The sequence below is a fragment of the Pinus tabuliformis genome, chromosome 5_2, assembly GCF_031772625.1.
Source record: "Pinus tabuliformis cultivar Carrire ecotype Pingquan chromosome 5_2, CPIR1, whole genome shotgun sequence".
In the NCBI taxonomy this organism is placed as follows: domain Eukaryota; kingdom Viridiplantae; phylum Streptophyta; class Pinopsida; order Pinales; family Pinaceae; genus Pinus; species Pinus tabuliformis.
In genome coordinates, this window is record NC_142306.1 from 665,575,762 (window position 1) to 665,596,593 (window position 20,832).

A 20,832-nucleotide genomic window follows, 5' to 3' on the forward strand; every position below is an offset into this window, starting at 1 on the left:
TTTTTTTCTAGGAATTTTTGCACGATTGTGAGAAAATCTGTGCAAGTTTTTGGAAATTTTGGTTACATTTGTCAAGCTTCAATATTATAGGTGGGATAGGTGTTTTGGATGGCGCTGAATCCATTTCTATCTTTAAAGAACTATTCAAACACTTTCAAGATTAGATTTCTCGAATAAAAATTCACCAAATTCCAAATTTAGTTGCCGGAACAAAATTGTGACCTCAATAGACAACGCCCAATTCCAATTATATCACTTTTTATTGACACGTCATAATAAGAAATTAAACAAAATTGTATTCGTGATGGTGTAATATTCATTGATTATTTGAAATTGAAACTTAATTTCGTATAAAAAGAGTTAAACTTATTGAAAAACAAATTTTTCGAAATTTTATATTCTCGATGAATTTTCACTTTCACAAATTTATTGCTTACCTATGTTTGACAAATCTTAAATCAAAGAGATTTGAGAATAAAAACATAAATTTAAGAAATTTGATAAAACTTAAATGGAAGAAATTTGCATTTTCACAGATTTATTTCTTTTCTTATTTTGATAAAAAATTAAATTGAATTAATTTGCGATTATAATATTAAAAAATTCTATGAGATATGGAATATTTCTAGTTAAAGTGGGCAGACTGAATTATTTGTTGGGCATTAAAGTGGAAAATGGAAAAAAAATTGAATGGATATAATGATTTTTTTAATGAAAGAAATATGAATTTATAATATTAAAAGAAAAATGATGAGAAATGGAAGGTGTTGTTTATAGAGGTGTCAATATTTAGATGATTAAAAATTGTTAGAATTTGATTATTTTTTTCAATTTTGGTAGTTGTTTTTCTTGGAAATGGATTTGACCTCATTAAAATTTTTTCGAACACCCAAAATCTTGAAACTTGTCAACTTTAATCTGCATTTCCAAATATTTTTATTTGATTTTATCAAAATTCTGCCTAAATCTCTGTTGTTTATTGAGGAAAAATAAGACCACATTAAACTAGACCACACGGAAATTTTCATGTAAAATGACTCTATATTAAAGAAATGAAAAATAAGACCACATTAAACTAGACCACACGGAAATTTTCATGTAAAATGACTCTATATTAAAGAAATGAACATTAAAGTTATGTTGAATGATTGGATGGGAATTCATTCATTTACAAAAGTAAAATGTGTAATTTTTTTTTGAATAAATTATAAATATAAAAAAAGTTGAATAAGAAGTTATTATTATTATTGAAAACCGAGTAGGTAAAATATAAAGAAAAAATGTTGAATGAATCATGAATATCATTATAAAGTCTTATAATTTTTTATTGTAATGATGACATATGTTTATTAAAATAGACTAGTTTATAATTTAATAATAAAATATTATATATTGACTAAGTTAACATTAAATAATTTAAAATAAGATGGAAAACTAATGGAAATGGAATGCATGTTGATGTACAAATATGTAAAACTAAATATTTATTGCATAAAGAATTTAATCAATTTTTTATTTTGAGTTTATGTGAAGAAACTTTATATAATGATGTCTTGACCTTTGGTTTCAACTTTCAAGGTCTAATGTCTCTTTCTATTCTCTCATTTCTTATTTTTCTTATTTACATATCACTCACAATGTAACACCCTCCTCCCACATCTACCAAGTAACCGGCCAAGATTTTTCCAGGAATGTTTGGCACAATTGTGAGAAATCTGGTGGAAGTTTTTGGAATTTTTGGTTACATTTGTCAAGCTTCAATATTTTAGGTGGCACAGGTGTTTTTGATGGGGCTGAATCCATTTCCATCTTAAAATAACTATTCAAACACTTTTAAGGTTAGATTTTTTGAATAAAATTTCACCAAATTCCAAATTTAGTCGTTAAAACAAAATTGTGACTTCAATAGACAATACCCAATTCCAATTATATCACTTTTATTGACATATCATAATAGGAAATTAAGAAAAATTGTGTTGGTAATGGCGTAATATTCATTGATTGTTTGAGATTAAAGCTAAAATTTATTTTAATTGTGTATAAAAAGAATTAAATTTATTAAAAAACAAAATTTTTGAAATTTTATATTCTCGACGAATTTTCACTTTCACAAATTTATTGCTTACCTATGTTTGACCAATCTTAAATCGAAGAGATTTGACGATAAAAACTTAAATTTAAGAAATTTGATAAAACTTAAATGGAAGAAATTTGCATTTTCATAAATTTATTTCTTTTCTTTTTGATAAAAAATTAAATTGAAAAAATTTGCGTTTATAATATTAAAAAATTCTATGAGATATGGAATATCTCCAATTAAAGTGGTTTTACATTAAAGAAATAAACATTATGGTGACATTGAATGATTCGTTCGGCATTAAAGTGGAAAATGGAAAAAAGTTGAATGGATATAATGATTTTTTTTAAATGAAGAAATAGGAATTTATAATATTAAAAGAAAAATGATGACAAATGGAAGGTGTTGTCTATCGAGGCGTTAATGTTTGGAGGATTATCGTTAGAATTTGACATTTTTATTTTTATTTTGACAATAGGAGTGTTTATAAAGATTTTTTCATGGAAATAGATTCGACCCTATTAAAAATCGATGGGACACCCAAAATCTTGAAATTTGTCAACTTTAGCCTGGATTTCCAAATATTTCTACTTGATTTTATCAAAATCCTACGTAAATTTCTATTGTTTTTGGAGGAAAAAATAAGACCACATTAAACTACGACCACATGAAAATTTTATGTAAAATAATTGTATATTAAAGAAATGAACATTAAAGTTATGTTGAATGATTTGATGGGAATTTATTCATTTACAAAAGTAAAACATGTAATTTTTTTTTGAATAAATTATAAATATAAAAAAAAGTTGAATAAGAAATTATTATTATTATTATTATTGAAAACTGAGTAAGTAAAATATGGAGAAAAAATGTTGAATGACTCATGAATATCATTATACAGTTGTATAATTTTTATTGTAATGATGATATATGTTTATTAAAAATAGACTAGTTTATAATTTAATAATAAAATATTATATATTGATTAAGTTAACATTAAATAATTTAAAATAAGATGGAAAAATAATGGAAATGGAATGCATGTTGATGTACAAATATGTAAAACTAAATATTTATTCCATAAAGAATTTAATTAATTTTTTATTGTGAGGTCAAGTGAAGAAACTTTATATAATCATGTCTTGACCTTTGGTTTCAACTTTCAAGGTCTAATGTCTTTTTCTATTCTAACATTTCTTATTTTTCTTATTTATAAATCACTCACAATGTAACACCCTCCTCCCACATCTACCTAAGTAACTAGCCAAAAATTTTCTAGGAATTTTTGGCACGATTGTGAGAAAATCTGGCGAAAGTTTTTGTAAATTTTGGTTACATTTGTCAAGCTTCAATATTTTAGGTGGCAAAGGTGTTTTCGATGGGGCTGAATCCATTTCCATCTTAAAAAAACTATTCAAACACTTTCAGGATTAGATTTCTTAAATAAAATTTCACCAAATTCTAAATTTAGTAGCCCAATTCCAATTATATCACTTTCATTGACACGTCATAATAAGAAATTAAGCAGAATTGTGTTGGTGATGGCATAATATTCATTGATTGTTTGAGATTAAAGCTTAAATTTATTTTAATTTCGTATAAAATGAGTTAAATTTATTGAAAAACAAAATTTTCTAAATTTTATATTCTTGATGAATTTTCATTTTCACAAATTTATTGCTTACCTATGTTTGACAAATCTTAAATCGAAGAAGAAAGAAAGAAAGAAATTATTTTAATGGACACTAGGCTAAAGATAGCCTATGGGACATATTGCTTCTTCATACGCTTGATGTATTCGGCCCTTTTTCTGTGAAGCTTCAAAATAAATGCTCCCATCTTCTCGAAAAACCCCTCGCTAAATAGATTATCCCAAGAGCTTCCTTCTAGCATATGCATAACTTTCCCTGTTGTCTTTGAAGGCCTCACATTCTAAAATGAATTGTTTTTATGTTTCCACTTTTCCAGAACAACAAAAAATGCATACTCTTTCCTCCCACACTTCCTTTGGCCTTTTCTAGTGCCCTGTTTCACAACGGAGTTGAAGAGAATTAGTCCTTAAGCGAGCAATAAGAATTTTGGCTCTCCAAGAGATATTGGCCTCTATGTATGCTTTTGGTTGATGACTATGAGTGGGATTAAACACTTCAATATAGTATTTTTTCTTTCTTCCTAGCTCCTTATCCCAAGTAAATTAAATTTGACAATAAAAAATTAAATTTAAGAAATTTGATAAAACTTAAGTGGAAGAAATTTGCATTTTCACAAATTTATTTCTCTTTATATTTTGATAAAAAATTAAATTAAATAAATTTACATTTATAATATTAAAAATTTCTATGAGATATGGAATATTTCCAATTAAAGTGGTTCTACATTAAAGAAATAATATTATGGTGACATTGAATGATTTGCTGTCATTAAAGTGGAAAATGGAAAAAAGTTGAATGGATATAATGATTTTTTTTTTTTTTTAATGAAGAAATATGAATTTATAATATTAAAATAAAAATGATGACAACTGGAAGGTGTTGTCTATCGAGGCATTAATGTTCAGACGATAAAAAATCGTTAGAATTTGACCCTTTTTTTTTTTGACAGTAGGAGTGCTTATAAAGTGTTTTTTTTGGAAATAGATTTGATTCAATTAAAAATCCACGAGACACCCAAAATCTTGAAACTTGTCAACTTTAACCCGGATTTCCAAATATTTCTACTTGATTTTATCAAAATCCTATCTAAATTTCTATTGTTTATTGAGGAAAAAATAAGACCACATTAAACTACAGCCACATGGAAATTTTCATGTAAAGTAATTCTATATTAAAGAAATGAACATTAAAGTTATGTTGAATGATTCATAAATATCATTATAAAGTTTTATTATTTTTATTGTAATGATGATATATGTTTATTAAAAATAGATTAGTTAACATTAAATAATTTAAAATAAGATGGAAAAATAATGGAAATGGAATGCAGGTTGATGTACAAATATGTAAAATTAAATATTTATTCCATAAAGAATTTAATTAATTTTTTATTGTGAGGTCAAGTGAAGAAACTTTATATAATGATGCCTTGACCTTTGGTTTCAACTTTCAAGGTCTAATGTCTCTTTCTATTCTAGCATTTCTTATTTTTCTTATTTACAAATCACTCACAATGTAACACCCTCCTCCCACATCTACCCAAGTAACTAGCCAACCAGGGTAAACATGTGACCAAAAGTTACTATAATATGATTTGACCTCCTAAGTCACCTTAAGGAAGTGAAATCGACGGAAACACACCACATACCTTCCACATCAACAATAGGACTCCTAGGAACCATCCCAACCTCTTAGGTAACCGACCCTTGGGCCTTATTGAATTTTTAGACCAATTAACCCCTAGACGCTCCCATGATATGGGCATGCATGCATCTAGAGGGCTCTGGATGCTCCCAGAGCATGGTGTGCCAGTGTCCAAGGACTATTCTTCTTAGTGTTGTGCCAACATCCCTGGGATTTGAGCCACTTTTTTAGGCGCATATCCCAAGTCACTGCCCATAATTCAATGCCACTTTCAGAATCCATGATTTACATAATAACAAGACATACAAATCAAAAACTAACTCCAGGGCTAGGTCTGACAATCCCTAATCGAGACTCGCATTTTGTTAAACAGTTGGCATCAATGCAATCTACAGGAAATGAATACAAGAAAGAGCATAAGTGATTGATAACTCATATGAGACTTGACAAGAAGGATCACCACCCTCTTCCCTTAACTATTTTGACATCAATTAGGTCTTGCATCCATTATTCTTCCAATTACAAGTAAATACATGAAATAACCATGAAAATAACCAGACATATAACCATGCTTATAACTAGAATAAAACTGTGAATTAACAATGACATAATAGCCATTAAAGCCACACATTAACGAGTACAAAAGAAACTTAGCTTTTATTAAACATAGGAAAATTTGACTAGGTTCGAGACTTCCACATACCACCCGACCGTAGACATGGTTGAACCAAATATTTCATTCAGCCAACCACGCCCATGCTATATTCCAAGCATGAATGTGGGATCTTATAGATAAACCAATCCAAAAACAACTAAGGGATTCCAGAGGTTAAACCACCTCCACCCTCACCAAACCGTGATCTCACCAAAACCGATAACGATATCACAAAACCAAACCGAGCTAGGAATGCCTCCGAACTCCATCACTGTCCTTGAGGGATTTTTTGTCTCCTTGTATCTCATACTTTATCACAATCCACACTGGATCACTTGGACCTAAACTAAGAAACTGGTCTCTTAGGATTTACCTCAATCCACACCGGATCACTAGGCCCCAAACCGAGAATCCACCCTCAGGCTTTACCGTGTATCCCGCCAAAACCGTTCAAGGGATTCCCAAGCCTTTGGGATTTTCTTGAGACCACCTCCATCCCAGATTCCGAAACCATATAGAAATTCCAAAGCTCAAAACGGAGAAAACAATCCCATCACACCATGGCTATCTGTAAAAAGGCAAGCCTAGGCTGAAAACCACTATCATAACCGGGTAAAACCATGCCACTGACAATAAGAGAACCATACACCAACATGCAAAGCCAATCATGTCAAAACCAGCAAGGAAATCACACATGCAATTTGTTACTTGCAAGTATTCCTGTTGAAGCTGCTTGATTTTTCTCTTCCTTGCTTGATCTTTGCTTTCCTTCCTTTCCTTTCCTTTCTTTTTCCTTCCTTGCTCCAAAGCTAGAGTGCTCCAAGAAAACTCTAAGTGTCCAAGAGTGAGAGAGAGAGAGAGAATAATAAGAGAGCTCCAAACAGAACTGGCAAAAGGTTACAAACTAATCCTCAGAAGGCTTTTTATCAATGAGGTTTCTATTTTCTTCAATTTCCATTATTTTCCTTCAAATTTCTCCTCACATGCAACTTGTGACCTTTCACCTTCCTTTTCTCCTATTTTCCTTTATTTTCATAAATAAATGTGCCAAAAATGTCATTTTTCCTTTTTAATGCCTTTTCCTTTGTTAATTTCCCTTAGCCATAAACACATTCAATGATGCCCACTAGGATATTTTTTCCCAACATTCAGCTTGGAACACATGTCCCTCAATCATGGTCTTATTTTGACTTTATTAACTTTTATTACATGAAATTTTAACCAAGCGCAGTTATAGACCCCTCCCCCTTGGGGAACACCGTCCTCGGTGTTAAAACACACCAAGACCTCAGCAAAACTACTGAAAAGCAAACATACTACCCATGGATATTTATAACTTAGCTCGTTGTAGTATTTACAATGAATGACCTGTGCAAAAGCAAAACATCATGGAAACATAACAACCATACCGCTTATTGGAGATTTATAACTTATCTCATGGTGGTATTTACATCCATATACATATGTACATATACCAAAAAATCAACAAAACATATGCCAAGCATATACCAAGCATCAAACCAAAATTACTTTCCCTCCACCCGCAAAGAAATAAGGATACATGGTCTACATCTGATCTGCCATCTCCCAAGTAGCTTCTGCAGGCCCAAAGTGCTTCCACTGCACTTGAACTTGCTATATGGCTATGTTCCTAAGCATGAGCTACTTCTGCTGCAATATGCATTGAGGCTTCGACTGGAATTATCCTTCTTTCTCCACCTGTAATATAGATCAATAACATGATCAACATCCTTTATATATATCTTAAGCACTGAAACATGAAAAAAAATCATGGAATTTCACTGTTGGAGGCAGTGAAATTCTATAGGCCAGTGGTCCAATCCTCTCAAGGATTTCAAAAGGCCCTCAATAACGTGGCGCCAACTTGGCACATGATTCAATCCTCAAAGAGCTCTTCTTGGGCTTGATGCGCAAGTACACATGCTCCCCAACCTGAAACTCCTTGAATGCCCTGTGTTGGTCCACATAACTCTTTTTTCTATCCTGTGCTACCTTTAGATTCTTCTTTATAACATGCATTTCCTATTCCATGTCTATCAACATATCCGATCCAATAAGTACCCTGTTCACTAGATCACTCTAGTTGATGGGAGTATTACAACTCTGCCCATACAATGCCTCAAAGGGACTCATCCTCAATGACTCTTGATAACCATTGTTGTATGCAAACTCAACCAATGGAAGATACTCCTCCCATCTTCTCTGCTGGTGCATCACGTACATCCTCAACATATCCTCCAAGATCCTGTTGACCCTCTCTATCTGTCCACATGTCTTCGGATAATAAGTTGTACTGAAGGCCAATTTTGTACCCAAACCATCAAATATCTCCTCCCAAAACTTGGAAGTGAACTTTTTATCCCGGTCTGACACAATCTTCTTCGGAACACCATGTAATCTCATGATCTCCCTGATAAAAACCTGTGCCACCTCACTAGATGAATATGTAGTCTTCAATGGAATGAAATGAGATACCTTGCTCAACCTGTCGACCATGATGATAGTAGAATCATGTTGTCTCACTGTCCTCGGAAGACCTGTAATGAAATCCATGGAAATGACCTCCCATTTCCATTTCAGAATTGCAATAGGCTGTACTATACCACCCGGATGCTTACACCTTGACTTTACCTATTGAAACTCTAAACATCTAGCCACGAGCTTTGCCACTTCCTTCTTCAGATTCAACTAATAATACAACTTCTTCACCACCATCAACATCTTCTAATATCCTGAGTGACCCGAGTATGGCTTCACGTGAAACTCCCTCAAGATAAGATTCTTGAGCTCACTACAATTCGACACATATATATTGTCACTAAATCTCACCAAACTATCGGTCATGAGACAATAGTTTGCATCTTGATCACCTGCACCTACACCTGTAATTGTACATATACTCTACTGTAACCTGTGCATAATCTCCATATGATTTTCATCTCGCTGTCCTTTCTGTAAGATCCTATCCTGTAACTCTATACCATAAGAGCTCATAGCTTCTACATGATTTACCTATACCTTCCTGCTAAGAGCATCTACAACTCGATTCTCCTTTCCCTTAATGTATCTGATCTCGAAGTCAAACTCACTAAGAGTAGCCAACCATCTAGCTTGACTGGCGTTTAGATTCAGCTGGTCAAATAAGTATCTCAACCCACTGTGGTCACTCATCAACACAAATATCTTGCCAAGAAGATAATTCCTCCACATCTTCATGGCGTGAATAATAGCTACCAACTCAAGATCATGAATCATGTAGTTCCGCTCGTGCTCATTCAACTTCCTGGAATCATAGCACACTACAAACTCTTTATTCATATATGCAATCTTAAGGACTGGAGAATTGGTCAACAACCGCTTCAGCTGCTCAAAACTAGCTGCACATTATTCTGTCCATTCAAAATTTTTACCTTTCTGCTGCAAGGATGCCATAGGATATGAAATGCGTGATAAGTTCCTGATGAGCCATCTGTAGTAACCTGCTAATCCCATGAATGATCTCACCTCATCGACATTCTTAGGAGCTACCCACTCCATGATGGCCCTTATCTTTTCTCGATCTACTGCTATGCCTTCCTTGGAAACAACATGTCCTAAGTCATGCACCTCTGTGTGAAAGAAGCTTCCCTTTCTAAGCTTGACATACAAATTATGCTCTCTTAGCAATATCAATACTGCTACTAAATTCTCGGCATGCTTTTCTTCATTCTTGGATTATATCAAGATGTCATCAATGAATACAATAAAAAATTTGTCCAAATAAGGACGCAACACACTATTCATCAAACACATAAATGTAGCTGGGGCATTAGTCAAACTGAATGGAACTAAAACCAACTCATAATGCCCATACCTGGTCCTGAACGTAGTCTTGTAGGTATCCTCTTCCTTGATGCGTACCTGATGGTATCCTGATCTCAATTTGATCTTAGAGAACACTATTCATCCCTTCTATTGATCAAAAAAATCATCAATCCTCAGCAATGGGTACCTGTTCTTGATCATTACCTTGTTTAGCTGCTTGTAATCAATGCACAATATAAGAGTACCATCTTTCTTCTTTACGAACAATACTGGTGTGCCCCAAGTCGATACACTTAGCCTAATGTACCCCTTGTCAAGCATCTACATTAACTGCAATTTCAACTCTACTAGCTCTAGAGTGCTCATCTTGTAGGGTGCCTTCGATGCCGGAGATGCCCCTGGCACCAACTCAATGGAGAAATCTACTTCCCTGTGAGGAGGTAAATCTGGAATCTCTATTGGGAGCACATCCTGATACTACTGCAATATAGGGTACCTCTTGAATATTTCTGCATCCTTAACATATTTATCCTTGTCACTAGATATATGCACTGCAAAAATCACACAACCTTTTCTGCAACTACGCTTGGCCTGTGTAGCAGTAACCATCCTCACTGATGTATACTTCTTATTTATTTGCAACATTATCTTTTCCCCACTATCATCCACATACTTAATGGCCATGTCGAAACAATCCACTTTGGTCCTACGAAGGTACAACCAATCCATACCCAAAAGCATACTGTATGATCCCAATGATAGTACATTCAAATGTGCTGATGTAGGCATACCATTTAACACAAATGCACAAACTCTTAACCAATGGTGAACTCTATTCTTTGTACCTGTAGCCAACTCTACCAATAAATATTTTACATGCACTTCTTTTCTCAAACCATGCTTATCCACCAGGTCTGGATTAATATAACTACAATTAGATCTAGGATCAATCAAATTAGAAACAACTTGATAAAAAAGTCTACCATCCATCTGAATTATAGATGCCTGATGATTCGCCTGCCTGTTTTCCACAACTGCATAGACCCGTGGAATACTATGACCAACATCACCAATTGTATGTGCCTCATGAGCACTATAGATTTGGGTTCTACCACCCTAATACTGTGGACAATCCTTGTTATGATGATCCTTACCACATATCCAACACTGCAACGGTGCTCTACATCACCTCTATTTTGCTGCTCTCCATGTCCCTTCTAATTTGTATTGAACTTCTTGTAAGGGACTACATTTTCTTGCTCACTTTCATCTTGAGTTATTCCCCACTTTGGTGGCCACTTTCCTTTAACTTTCTCATTTCCTTTCAAGTCATGGTTATGCTCAAATTTGTGCTTCAACTTCTCATAACAATGTTTTAGCTTTCGGTTGGCCTCCTCCAATGATCTAGGCTCATCGAACTCAATCTGGTACATGTATGCTACCAAAAATCCACTGATGAATCTCTGAACCTTGGCCTTCTCCTTCTTGAGGTAAGGCACATATCTCAACAGGTTCAAGAACCTGCTAGTATACTCATCATCTGTCATGGAACCCATATGCAACTCATAAAACTCCTTAGCTCTATCATCATAGTACCTTTTAGACAAATACTTCTTCTTAAAGAGCCTCTCAAACTCATTCCAAGTCAAGTCATCTTTCCAAATGCCTCTAACATTCTTCACATCTTCCCACCAAATATCTGCTTTACCTTTGAGCTTGAAAGTGGCTATGTTTACTTCATGTTTTCTACATAATCATGTAATCTAAAGAACTTCCTCATACCAAGAAACCATGCCTCTGCATCCTGTGATTTCTTCATCTCTCCATCGAATGTAGGTGGTTTTTCTTTCTTAAAATCATCCGAAAAATACCCATTGTCACTCCTCCTATAAGTATAATGATGATGATGATGATCATAATGCCTGTTAGAACTAGAACTAGAATAGTACTTGTGTATATCACCCCTCCTATCCAGAGTATCCAAGGACCTGCCATCTTTGATCGTGTCCTCTCTATCCAACCTGTGTTCACCATGAGACCTGCTGCCATATACCTCGTTAGTTCTATCCTCCTGCTCATTGATTATTTTAAGTAGTCCCTTTCACTACAATTATGACAAACTATGGAGTATCACTGCATTCAACCCTACTTTTTTCTCCTGTGCATGTAAGATTTTGTCATTGTCTTCCTTACAACTCCTTATTTTTGCCTTTAAACTTCTTAGTGTCTTTGTCAAATCAGAAGAGTTCCTAACACCACGCTACTCATATGATCCATAGGGTGAGTCTTGGGAGTTGTAGTCTATCATATTACTAGTCATCTTTAATATTTTTCCTACAAGGTATATCATGTAAGCTAAATCAAATCACAATAAACCAACGCAACTTAGTATAATTCAGGGAGGATACCTTGTCTGTAAGATCGAAAAATTAGCGTAATACATGTATAACATAATCATGACAACATATAGAAATATAACACATAGTATGTAACCATATATCTAGTATTCTAACTAGATTCCAGTCATCAATGCATGACCATATCAACTAGACATACTGTGAACTCATGCATGACAACAACAAACCATATCGCTATACAATTGACAACATGTAAAAAATGACACATGTAAACAACATGTAACCAATCATACACTCATGAAGACATACTTCACACCCACAACATCCTCCTTCACATGGTGACATCACTAAATCCATGACCAACACCATGTGTATGCAACAAGCACATAGACCACAAGGATGATTAACACATGTGCTACCGACATGAATGCATGACCAACATACAACCCATCTAGTCCGAGGGGTGAACCATGGTTTGATACCACTCTGTGGTGTCAGATATGACCCAAAGAGAGCACAACCCGCTATGATACCACTCTGTAACACCCTCCTCCCACATCTACCCAAGTTACCAACCAACCAGGGTGAACATGTGACTAGAAGTTACTATGATATGATTCGAACTCACAAGTCACTTGAAGGAAGTGGAACCGATAAAAACATGCCATACAGACCTTCTGCATTACAAACAAGACTCCCAAGAACCATCCCAAACTCTCAGGTAACCAGCCCCTAGGTCTTACTGAGTTTTTAGACCAATTAACCCCCAGACTCTCCCATGATATGGGCATGCATGCATCCAGAGGGCTCTGGACCCTCCCACAACATGGTGTGCCAACATCTAGGGACTATTCTGCTTAGAGTTGTGCTAGTGTCCTCGGGATTTGAGCCACTTTTTCAGGCCCAGAGCCCAGGTCACTACCCATAGTTCAATGACACTTTCATAGTCCATGATTTACATAATAACAATACATACAAATAAAAAACTAACTCTAGGACTAGGCCTGACAATCCCCAACCGGGACTCGCATTTTGTTAAACACTTGGCATCAATGCAATCTACAGGAAATGAATACAAGAAAGATCATAAATGATTGATAACTCATATGAGACTTGACAAGAAGGATAACCACACTCTTCCCTTAACTGTTTTAACATCAATTAGGTCTTACATCCATTATTCTTAAATTACAAGTAAATACATGAAATAACCATGAAAATAACTAGACATATAACCATGCTTATAACTGGAATAAAACCATGAAAATAACAATGAGATAATAGCCATTAAAGCCACATATTAACAAGTACAAAAGCAACTTAGCTTTTATTAAACATAGGAAAATTCGACTAGGTTTGGGACTTCCACGTACCACCCAACCATAGACATGGTTGAACCAAATGTTTCTTTCAGCCAACCACCCCCATGCTATATTCCAAGCATGAATGTGGGATCTCATAGATAAACCAATCCAAAAACAACTAAGGGAATCTAGAGGTTAAACCACCTCCACCCTCACCAAACCATGATCTTACCAAAACCGATACCGAGATCAAAAGATAGTACCAAGCTAGGAATGCCTCCAGACTCCATCACGGTCCTTGAGGGACTTTCTGTCTCCTTGTCTCTCATGCTTTATCACAATCCACACTGGATCACTAGGACCTAAACTAAGAAACTAGTCTCTCAGGATTTACCTCAATCCACACCGAATCACTAGGACCTAAATTGAGAAACTAGTCTCTCAGGATTTACCTCAGTCCACACCGGATCACTAGGCCCTAAACCGAGACTCCACCCTTAGGCTTTATCGTGTATCCCACCAAAACTGGTCAAGGGATTCCCAGGCCTTCGGTATTTTCCTGAGACCACCTCCAACCTGGATTCCGAAACCATATGGAAATTCCAAAGCTCAAAACAGAGAAAACAATCCCATCACATCATGGCTATCTGAAAAAAGGCAAGTCTAGGTTGAAAATCACTATCATAGCTGGGAAAACCATGCCACCGACAACAAGATAACCATACACCAACATGCAAAGCCAAGCATGTCAAAACCAGCTAGGAAATCACACATGCAATTTGTTACCTGCAAGTATTCCTGCTGACGCTGCTTGATCTTGCTCTTCCTTGCTTGATCTTTCCTTTCCTTTCTTTCCTTTTCTTGATTTTTCCTTCCTTTCTCTAAATCTAGAGTGCTCCAAGAAAAATCAAAGTGTCCAAGAGTGAGAGAGAGAGAGAGAGAATAATGAGAGAGCTCCAAAACGGAACTAACAAAAGGTTACAAACTAATCGTAAGAAGCCTTTTTATTAATAAGGCCTCTATTTTCTTCATTTTCCATTATTTTCCTTCAATTTTCTTGTCACATGCAACCTATGACCCTTCACCTTCCTTTTCTCCTATTTTCCTTTATTGTCTTATATAAATGTGCCAAAAATGCCTTTTTTCCTTTTTAATGCCTTTGCCTTTGCCTTTCCAAAATTTCCTTAGCCATGAACACATCCAGTGATGGCTAATAGGATATCTTTGCCCAATATTCATCTTGGAATACATGTCCCTTAACTGTGGTCTTATTTTTCCTTTATTAACTTTTATTACATGAAATTTTAACCAAGGTCTTTTACACACAATTCACCAAGTCCCTAAGAAGCAGGTGTCTAACATTCCTCCTCAATCCAAAGGAGTGTTAATGAACCTAAGCAACATTTTGAATTTTTAAAACTTTTCTCTTCCAAGTACTTTGGTGAAGATGTTTACAATTTGTTCGTTTGTAGAACTATGTCTTAGATGAATCGTATTGGCCTCTACATGGTATCAAATCAAATGATACTTTGTGTTAATGTGTTTGGTTCAATTGTGGAATTTTGGATTCTTGACCAACTTAATTGCAGAAGTATTTTCAATTAGAAGAGGATTTTTTTTTCTTCAAGCACAAAATCTCCTTTGTTGCATCTACAATTGCCACATAATTTTCCTATATCATGAAATCTGCTAGAAATTACTATTTTTTTTGCCTCCTAGAGACCTCTCCTCATCAAAGACTCATAAAATATCCTCAAGTAGATACTCCATTTTCTCTATCTCTGTCAAAGTCTAAATTAAGTATTCAATCAAGCTCAAGTCATCCACCTGGACAAATTTGAGTCTAAAGTCCCGAGTTCATTTCAAGTACTTTATAACTCTTTTTGCAGTAGATCAATGTCCTTCACAAGGCTTCTGCATAAATCTTGAAATAATTTTGACAATAAATGAAATATCTAGTCTAATAGTGGTGAGGTAGATAAGAGTTCTCTCAAGATGTTTGTACTTTGTTGCATCCTCAAATTCATTCCCTTGTGTTGATGTGAGCCTTAATTTCTGTTCCATCGGAGTAAATAAAGGATTGCAATTAGCCATGCCAAATATGTTCAATAATTCTCTAGTGTACTTTTTGAGAGAGGAATATATACTTTGGATGTTTGACCACTTCAATGCCCAAGTAGTAGTGAAGGTGTCCAAAATTTGTTATCTCAAAGCCATTTTCAACTCTTTCTTTATAAATGCAATATATTTTTCATTGCTCCTTGTTATTAATATATCATCTATATAAACAACAAGATGTACAATATTTTTTCATACTTTCTTGACAAACAAAGTTACATCATCAGATTCAAGTGTTTTAAATTCAATTTCAAAAGATGCCTAGTTAATTTTATATTCCAAGCTCATTGTGATTATTTTAGGTCATATAAGGATTTGATAAGTTTACAAATTTTTTATTTTCCCTTCACAATTTTTTTTTTTTTTTTACTGGAGCCACAAAGCCATTTTCTTTCAAGTCTCCATTCAAAAAATTAATTTTCACATCCAATTAACAAGTCTTCCATCCATTTAGATCTATCAAGGCAAAGAGAGTCTAAATGATCACCCATTTTTCTATGGGGTAAAAGAATTATTCATAATCAACATATTCTTTCTATGCAAATCCTTATGCTATGAGCCTTGTTTTGTGATTTTCAAGTGAGCCATGTAATTTGTACTTGTTCCTGTATACCCATTTTCATTGAATTTGTTTGGTTCTGAATGGGAATTTTACTAACTTCCATGCTCCATAATTAATGAAAGCATTATACTCCCTCTGCATTACTTATTTCCATTCATTAGGAGAAGTATCTTCTTTATAGGAAGTTGGTTCAAAGTTAGCATATAAATTCAATCCACAATCATACAAACCATCCATGTCATCTAACATCAAATGAATCAGAATTATGTACATCATGTCATCTTGGATAATGGAACCTCTTATTCATGTCTTACCAAGTTCATCAAGTTAATCACTTTCAGGTGTTTTGGCGATCCATTTTGGGGGACCTTAGTGATATGGTCCAAGTTGTGCCATTGATTGAGATGGGGCCACATCAAAATTTAGCCTTCCAATCCACTCAATCACATCACTCAAATGGTTTTCCTGATCTAAAGAAGTGTATGGAAATTCATGAGGGGGAGATAGGTTTTCAAAAGGAGATTTCATAGATTGATTCAATATAGTGATCCAACCTTCAATATGTGGAATCTCATTATCAAATTCATAATTTTTTTGCATGATTGAATCTATCTAAACAATCAAGTTCTTGCTCAATAGTGTTAGTTATGAAGGATTAAAGATAAATCACATCTCTAGATAGAATAAATTTGTTGTTTAGCTCATCCTAAAGAAAATAGGCCTTGGTGGTATTTGAATATTCTAAGTAGATGTAATTTTGACTCCTTGCATTAAGTTTGTTTCTCTGTTCCTTAGGAATTAAGGCATAGAAGGTGGAACCAAAGACCCTGAGATGCCTTACCTGAGGAATGTGGCCATACCACATTTCATATAGATTCTTATTTTTTAGAGCATGAGATGGATTTTTTTTTTTTTTTTTTCACATATATTACATATAGAACTACATTAGCCCAAAACATCAACTATACATTTTTTAAAAACAACATGAGGTGAACCATATGCAATATAGGCATGTTCATTCTTTCAACTACACCAATTTGTTGATGGTTGTATATAATAATAGCCTGATCTTAAACCCTATGTTGGCGAAGATAGTTTTCAAATTCATTATAAGTATATTATTTTCCATTATCAGTATGAAGGGAGGCAATATGTGATTATGCATCATTTTCAATCCATAACAATGTAAACTTTGAAACGAGAGATGTAAACTCAAAATGAGAACTCTAGCAAAAAAACTCCAAAATACATTAAAGGACAACCTAGAAACGAAAATTGTGTATTCCAAAACGATGTTTTTTTTAAGGGTAAATTTTCAACTTTTTTTTAAAAATGGCAGTAAAAACCAATTTTTTTGTGCAAAAAAGATGAAGAAAACACACTGAAAATGAAAAGTGTTGATGCTAGAATAACATTTTTTTTTTCTTTGGGGTACAATTTCAACATTTTTTAGCAATGACGTTAAAGATAAAATAATGGGACTTGAAAAACCTTAAAATTCCAACAATTTTCATCCATGTCATTAAAGATGAAATATCATGACTCTAAAAAACTCTAAAATTCTAATTGTTTTCAACCATAGCATTAAAGAAAAAAATATCATAACTTAGAAAAACCTTAAAATTTTGACAATTTTTCAACCATGGAATTAAAAAACCTCAAGTTTTCAACATATTTCAACCATGACATTTTGAAAAAATTATATGACTAAAAAAACTTTAAAAATGAATACTTGAATGAAAGAGTAACATGCATGCCCACCATTTCAGGTTTCAAAAGTCTTGTAGATCTATGATTGGGTTTAGCATACTCCCATCTTGACATTGTTTCTTCTCATAGAAACCTCTTTAGAATCTCTATCGTCTTGAAGCGAAGAGTTCCTATCTGTATTAAATTGAAGTCATAAAAAAGTATGTCAACATCCTCCAATTTTAAGAGTTCTGTGCGGCGACAATTTATATTTGTACCCTTTTTTCTCTTTCTGCCAATTTTTTTATCAACTACCATTTCTGGCTTGTACACACTATTGAATGGTTGTGTATTTGTGGCATACCAATGTACTTCAACACCCGCAACATATTCATTTTATTTAATGAACTTTATAACCTTGGGAACCTAGAATGGATAGTCAGGTGAATCTTCATCTGCTAATAATATGATCATGCAACCCTCCTTAACATCCTGTACAAAACCCCTGTAAAGGTCTTCCATGACTTCATGTTGTGCACGAGATCTTTTGGAACCACTATACATTTCTATTTCCTCTACTTGTGAAGAATTGATAATATGTTGAGATTGTTGTTGTTCAACAATATTTCTCTCCTCATGTTCATTTGACACATTTTGTGGCCAAATAAATGGAGTCTTCAAAAGTATATCTTCATTTGTTTATCTTCAAGTGATATCACTTTGATTATTGAAAAAAGACTCCTACGAAACAGAATCAACAACACTAAAGTACTCATATGTATATATAATAGTTTTTTTAATTACTTCCTGGAATTTAGAATAATTTATCTCTCTTCTGCCTTTGTGTATTATGAATTCAAAAACTAATTGTAATAAAAATATTTTTGATGCAAATATTCGATGATCTGGAATGAACTTAAAAAATGCCAAACTTGATGACAACCCCCATTCTGCAGTAGTTGAATACTTCTCGCCCCATATAAGTGTTTTCCCATCAATTGTTTTGATACAAAATTGATGTTGGAAGCTAGTGTCATTAAGTTGTTCAATGAATTTCTCCTCACCATGCAATCCGAAAATAAACCTTCACATGTCAATACCAACACATGAAAAATAGGCTCTAGAATGTATGATTTCTTAATACATTCAATTAATGATTACAAGCTCCCAACATCCTTCCTCCTCAATGTTACTAAAAAATGACTAAACATATGATTAATATGGTCATGAGTGTACCCAACAAGAAGGAAACCAACATTTACCTTTTGAAAAATTCTCAATTCAACAAGCATGTTTAGATATCCAAAAGCAATCTGATTTTTGTTTTCTGACAAGTGTTGTCCAATTGCAGATACAAAACTTCTGGAAGATTACCAGACAATTGAGAAAGCACATCATGAATTATCGTTATTGTCAGATTTCCATCATTATGAATATTTGGAGTTGTGAAATAAACCCTTGGTGACATTTTCCCATTAAATACCATACAACTGACCAAGTGAAACTGAATAAAGTTTTCCTCCTATAAGTTTTTTGGTGTGCGGAAAAAATGTGGTATAAGTGTTTTCTTCTAGTCCATGCCATCAATTATCAAACACAAATATTTATTTTGATTATCATTACACTTCTTTTGATGCTTGTACAACATTTTCCTTTCACTTGTTTGTTGATCGTGATGCTCTTGAAGTGCTTTGACAATGGGATCTGCACATAACATAAAAGAAACCTATTAATAAATACTTTTACATAGTTTATAACTATACAATTTTTAAAAAATAATGCTATGAATGCATACCTCTTTCTACCCCTTGAAATTTATCCCTTTTTGATTTGAGAGAAACATATGTAATGCAAACCCTCATCCTTGTCTTCTTAGGAATACAAACATTGTTGCATTCTCTTCCATAACTTCATCAAATATTGATATGTAATAAAATTACCATCTCCTTCAACACCTTATAAATATTATTTTTATAAGTTGTATATTTCTCATCTTGAGACATTATCTAGAATATGTATTGTCTCTACTTGGCATACACTCTCTGTTATACGGAATCTACAACTGCAGACATAAGTGTCTTCCATAGGCCTGGTGGAATGACCTAGAACAACATAAAACAAATGTCACAATGTCTTACTTAAAGTAATTGAATGATGTGATGAGGCATATCTAGAATCCGTCACAAGCTTCGCTCCTTCCTCAACTTGTACACTCCAATCATAGCTTCAATTGCTATAGTTAGAACCTGCACAATCAGACAAGACAAGCCAAATATCTATGACATATATGTAGCATAACCTAATCTCTTCGTTCAATAGATCAACATGGTATTGAAATACATAAAATCCTAATATCATATATAGGAAAACAATGTACTCTTTGTATTAATAGAAATGGAGAGAGTTACAACAAAAAATAAGAGTTCATCTTGTAGAAGAGCTCCCTAAGTTGACTTGTAATTTTCTTGCCACAAAGTATGCCTCTATATCACTCTAATGCATGGAAAAATGACTCCCAAATCAACATCATGAGGGTAGAATCAATCTCCAAAATCCAACCCCTTGCCCATGAATGGGTGTAAATATATAGATGAGGGTGGTAGTTCATGAATTATTATCCATTTATTAGTCTATGCTTGATATCCACTTGAGATGGGAGGATGAGCTCAAGGGATAAGAGGTGAAAACTTCAAGGTAGGATCAAATAAGTTTCAAGAATCTTATCCAAGGTAAATGGTTGAAACAATCTTAGGAGGCTTATAGAAGAGGAAGCTTCAAGATTCTTTTTATTTTTCCTGAATTTATAGAATCAATGCACCCCTAAGGCTGAGCATCCGGATGGTGATCAACATAGGTGCAGAGAGGGTCCACCTAGTGGTCAATGCTAGTCCCTAAAGGGACAGGGTGGACTGGGCCTTAAAATCTTGGAAATTCAGCAGTCAAGAGAAA